Source organism: Acomys minous, assembly GCF_964271855.1.
Source record: "Acomys minous genome assembly, chromosome: 6".
Classification (NCBI taxonomy): domain Eukaryota; kingdom Metazoa; phylum Chordata; class Mammalia; order Rodentia; family Muridae; genus Acomys; species Acomys minous.
In genome coordinates this window covers 121,613,226-121,619,225 of record NC_140487.1, presented here as the reverse complement: position 1 = coordinate 121,619,225, position 6,000 = coordinate 121,613,226, and positions in this window count along the sequence as shown.

Below are 6,000 nucleotides of genomic sequence, written 5' to 3'. Positions count from 1 at the left end.
GCTGCTGTGCGAAAGACAGGGGGCCCGGAAACCCATCAGACCTGGATTGCAATCCTACGTTCCAATAGCCCTGCCATTTATTAACTGTGTGACCTTGGACTAGAGACTGGATCTTATCACTAACTCTTTTGGTGGTGGTGATGGTAGTTTATTTTTTGAGACAGGCTCAGATGTAGCCCAAGCCGGCCTAAAGGCTATGTAGCTATGGCTGGCCTTGAACCTCTGATCTTCTCACTTCCATTTCCCAAATACTGTAATTATAAGTCCCGTGTTTGGCTCTGTTACCTCTTCTATAAAACCTAGGATTGTTAAGGAGATTAAATACAATGTTAGCCAATGTTTACTAATCTTGCTTCTATCTCCCACATCCCTTGCTTCCTCTACACAGCCTCTCAGTCAGTGGGCACCGCTATGAGCCCCCTTTACAGATGGGAAAATTGATTCGTAGAAGGGTTTATTGATTTTTCTGAAAGTCACACCGAAAGTAACCAGAAGAACTGAGATTTGAACTCAAGTCTCTGGAACTTGAGTGTTGAAACCTACACACCTGGTATGGAATGGTGTGAGTATATATCACAAATTTGCTTGCTGTAGCCTTGTTGTCTAAACCGTATTAAACAAACAAATGAACACTGAGAACAAGTGACTGTCTGTGAAACAGGTGGTGAGGAGGTGTCCCAGGGATAGTTGGGGTTTTGTCTTAAGTCTACTGCCAGCCGCTCTCCCCAACACACACACACACACACACACACACACACACACACACACACACACACACAAGATAGCAATAACGTTGCCTGGAGCCTGCCATACATCAAATATACTGCACAGGCAACCTTACTTGACCTTAGCAACAACTTGTGTGTTTGTTATTTTATTTATTTACTCATTTGGTTTTGTTGTTGTTGTTGTTCGAGTTTTTTTGTTTTGTTTTGGTTGGTTGGTTTTTGTTTATTTGTTTTGTTTTTTGTTTTTTTCAAGGCAGGGTTTCTCTGTGTATCCTTGGCTGTCCTGGACTCACTTTGTTGACCAGGCTGGCCTCGAACTTAGAGAGATTCGCCTCCCAAGTGTTGGGATTAAAGGCATGCACCACCACCGCCTGGCTTTTGTTTTGTTTTGTTTTGTTTTGAGAAAGTTTCTCCCTGTAGCTCTGGCTGCCCTGGAACTCACTCTGTAGACCAGGCTGGCTTTGAACTCACAGAGGTCTACCTGCCTCTGCCTTCTGAGTGCTGGGATTAAAGTCGTGCACCATTACAGCTCCGAGTGTTTGTTGTTTTAGAAGACAGCGTCTCAATATGAAAGCCCAGGCTAACCTAGACTTTCAGGTCCTCCTGCCTCAGCCTCCTAAGTGCTGGCATCACAGTCATGGCTGCTGTGCCCAGTGAGAGCCGTTTTATGAAGTAGCTTGAAGGTGAGTTCAGAAAGGCAAGGCAACGTTGACAGCATCCTCTCCATAGAACAATGCCGCTACCAAGTCTGTCCAGCATCACATGGCTGAGCTACAGGACCACACATCCCAATTACTAGAAATAATAGTCACAGAATCTCCAGGGAAGAAAAGTCCTCTGTGCCTGGGTCCCCTTGGAATAGCCTGGTTGCATTTTCTTTTTCTGGCTCCATTTTCTGTTTCTCTGGCTTTGCATCCAATAAACTTTACTGACCCTGGGATGACCCCATGCCTGGTGGTTGGGGGTTGGGGAGACTCACAGTCTAGGCTAGACGGTGAGACCAGCTCAAAGCTGCAAAGGAAACACAGCCTCCCAACAACCCATCAGAGATGGAGAGAGGGTGGTTTGCCAGCTCTAGCCTTTCTGTCCCACGGGGCCAAGGTGCTACCATCTCCCAACTCTTAGAAGAACAGAAGGCCATGGGCTGGACTTGAATTCGCTGGACTTTACAAACCTTGACTTCAACATCTTTCCTGTCTGTAAAAGGAAGATAATTATTCCCCTGGGGTCATGGGAATTTTAAAGAAGCAGTAGAGGACTATTGGCATCAATATAAAGGGAAGACGAAAAGGTAAAGGATGGGGTCAGGAAGTGTGGGAGCATGGGAAGAGACAAAGAAGAAGAGGAGGATGAGGATGAGGAGGAGAAAGAGGAAGAGGGGCAGGGGAGATACAAGAAAAGAAGAAAGGGACAGCCAATTCTTCGGGCACAGCCAGCAGCTCTGGCTGAGACTTCTCCCCCACATACACATTAAAGCCGCTCACACATTCCTTCTGCATCCTGCTCACACATCTGCCAGATGTGGCTCGAGTTGCCAACAAGAGCAGCTGTCCCCCAACGTGCCCAGCTGCAAAATGAGGACTTGGAGATGTCAGGAAGGATACAGAAAAGAGGTGGCCAAAAGGACAGCAATGCCTGCACTTCCTGGGTGATGGCAGCGGGGTTGGGTGAAAGCGTACGCACATGGGGCCTGGTGCTCAATCCCTGGCAGCCACTGGTTAGGATCATGGCAGATATGGCTGCCCTTGCTGCCCAAAGAACATATAACCTGATGAAATCCAGATGTGTCCACCAACCCTCCGCTCCAGCTCAGTGCCCTGCCACTGTGTTTTCTTGTACCCTGACCACACAGGACGTGCAGGGACAGAAGCTGGCACTGGGGGGGCAGCCCATCAGAGCCACACAGATTCCTGGCTGGGGATATGCCAGGAAAGCTCTTTCCTCCTGTCATCGCAGGACTCGAGATGGGTCTTGGTGGCCAGGGTTAAAGCTGGCCTGTCCCCTGGCACCAGTGGGCCAGCAGAGGTGGTTGGAGTACAGTATGCTGGCCAGCTTCTACCGGTAAACTGAGGCAAGGCAAAGTGGTATGGGGTTTTACGCTGAGCCACAAATGCAGGTTTACCAGGAGCCCTGAGTACCCCTAGAGGAGCAGAAGGACAGGCTCGGTGAGCACTCAAAAGCCAGGCAGCCCAAACTTAACGCTTGAACCTGAGCGCTGCTCAGCGTGATGCACTCCAAGCCTCAAGCCACTTCCAAGGCTTGAATCGAGAGTTAAAATGTCCTTCAGTCCTTAAATTCAACAGGCGCTAACCACTGTCCGTGGTGCTGAAACAGCCCTAGGGCTAGGCTCTAGCTACAGCCTCTCTCGGGCGGTCTGAACCAGGAAATGGGTTTTATCTTCTATCTTGATAAAGACGTATGTGGTTTCTTTTGGTGTTGTAGGGAACATGGGTGCGTGCCTTTGGCTGACAAGCTGGGCCTTAGTTTCATGTTCTCTGGACCATTTCACTACACTTAACCACCCCTTTGAAAATCAGGGCCTTAGCCGGGCATGGTGGCACACGCCTTTAATCCCAGCACTCGGGAGGCAGAGGCAGGTGGATCGCTGTGAGTTTGAGGTCAGCCAGGTCTACAAAGCAAGTCCAGGACAGCCAAGGTGACACAGAGAAACCTTGTCTTGAAAAATCGAAAAACAAAAACAAACAAACAAACAAAAACACCCAAAACTTAAAAAAAAAACAACAACAAACAAACAAAAAGAAAGAAAGAAAGAAAAAAAAGAAAACCAGGGCCTTCCTGGTCCTCTGATGCTGTATACCCATTGCACATCCATCCTTCCTCCACACACCAGGTACAAAAGAACACCAAGGCCAACGAATGAGTTACAGAAAACCTGGGACCAGCACCAGCTTCTCTAACTGCCTGCCTGTCTCATCCTTAACACTCGACTCCTTCCTGGGGATCATGACTTCTCCTCTCAGATCTTTTTTCCCCCTAGATAGAACAGAGGCACCGTCTTTCTTTCCAGCTCACTGTGTACCACTCGCTGGATGTGCATCCCACTTAGCCTATTCCTAAATTATCTCTCGTGAGGGTGTCAGGAAGAACATAAGCCCAGAGATGGGACACGACTTTTACCAAACCACAAAGCAGGCATGTGACTGAACTGGAGTTAAGACTAGACTGTGGTCTGAGGAGGTGGCCCAGTGAGCCAAGTGCTTGCTATGTAAGCCCGAGGACCTGAGTTCGGACACTCATGGACTGAAATAGGGGTGACAGTGCACGCCTGTGACCCCAGCACTGGCAAAGAGACAGGCAGATCCCAGGAGCTTGCTGGCCAGCCCGTCTAGCTGAGTCAGTGAGTTCCAGGTTCAGTGAGAGACCATATCTCAGAAAATAAGATAAAAAGCATCAGAGGAATACCCCTAACATGGCCATATGGCTTATACATGCCCCCCAAGTCCATGTACATACACATAAACACACATGGTGAAAGCCTTAGAACTTTTAGGGGTGTCTCTTACCTCCCCTTTCTAAGCCGTTATAGCAACAAGAGCAAGAAGGATTCGGCTTGCACCCACAACCTGGAGACGCTAATGTTCCCTCACAATGTTACTGTTCTGGTTGAAGCCACTCATTTAGGTCTTTGGCAGGGTCCTTGTCTTCTTGCCCAGCCCGAGTGACATTCACTCTCAAAGGCCTCAGCAATACTTGGTCCTCTGAAGGTGTTGGGGGTCAGTGCAAAGGCCCCCCCAACAAACATGGGTGAGGGTGGGGACATCTCATCAGGAGATGATTACGCAGCAGCGTGAATATTGATGAAGCTGTAATTGGCTCCCTCTTTCAGAGCCTGGGTGTCTGCAGGCCCAGGAGCTGGGGCTAATTGTTGCAGGCAATTAATAACTTGGATTGTATTCACTCTGGCGCAGGCTGACTGCTTCCTTGGAGGAGGCAAGTGAGGCTGGGAAAGGAATGCTAGGCCTGGCTGCTTGCTTGCACAGTGCTGGGGGAGGGAGGGGAGTGCTGCCCATCTGCCACCACCCCCCCCCAGCCCTGTGCAGAGCAGCCCAGCCTGGAGCTAACTCTGTCGCCTCCCCCAAACCTCTTTCTTCTCCTAAATGATCAGTTCATCTATTCTCTCCTTATGGGAGTTTTGTAAGCTCAAACTCTCAAAAGGAGCTTTCGAGAAGAGGGAGCTGGGCAGAGGAAGTGCAACCCAAGTTCCCCTCACTAACTTGCTGTGTGACCTCAAGAAGACAATTCACTTTAAGCTAACTTGGTCGAGTTTACCTAGCCCCTTCCCAACCAACCCAACAGTTGCTGAAACACAACCAAGTCATTCTGTTATTTGTCTTTCTGACGACACGGTATTAAACTCTATGTAAGAGACTATTGAACAGTTGCCTAGAAACACATCCGAATCTGTCATCAAACTCACTGCAAATGTGGGAGGGATGGAGGTTTCCGTTAATCCCATTTTGCTGATGAGTAAACCGAGCGTCAGTGAAGCGAGCTTTTACTCATGAGCTCTTCCACACAGTTAAAACAATATACACGCACGCAAGCCGGCCCCAGCTTCCCTCAAAGTCAGAGCGTTAGCAGGTTTAAAAGGAACTACTTCCAAAGATATTTATTCCCCTCCACCATGCTGGGACAATGCCTTAATGTCCCATATTTTTAAAGATAAACACTCCCAACTCTGCCCATATGCCTAACCCTCAGCTGCTCGGCCATCTGGTGAAATAACCCAATTTGTGTACAATCTTCCTCACCGGTGAAACAAAGAAACAGAAACAAAATCCTGGCTCTTGTCTAATAGGTACCAGGAGTCTGAAGAAGACACCGACTTTCACCCAAATCTTATTCTGGCCCATGCAATGTCTTAAATGCTGCTTTCTCACAGAGATAGGTGTTCTGATCTGGTAAACTTTGATAGCCACTGCCCTGCGACAGGTACCCTTACTGTCCCCATTTTATAAATAAGGGGGAGATGGGACCCCAGCAAGGTGAAGTGACTTCCCCAAGGACACACAGCAGCTTGTAAGGAGTGGAACAGGCCACCAAGAGGCATTTAAATCACACCCAGGACACTTCCTGCAGAGGGGACAATGGGGAACTGCAGAGCCAGATGGGACAATGGGGAAGTGCATTCCCTCCCACTTCACAGCTGGACACGCCCTGGGGACAGTGGAATCATCTCTCTGGGGACCTCCTGGAGGTAAGGAGTGCAGTTTAGGAGGTGCCTGAGGTGGGACAACCATCTCAAATAGGA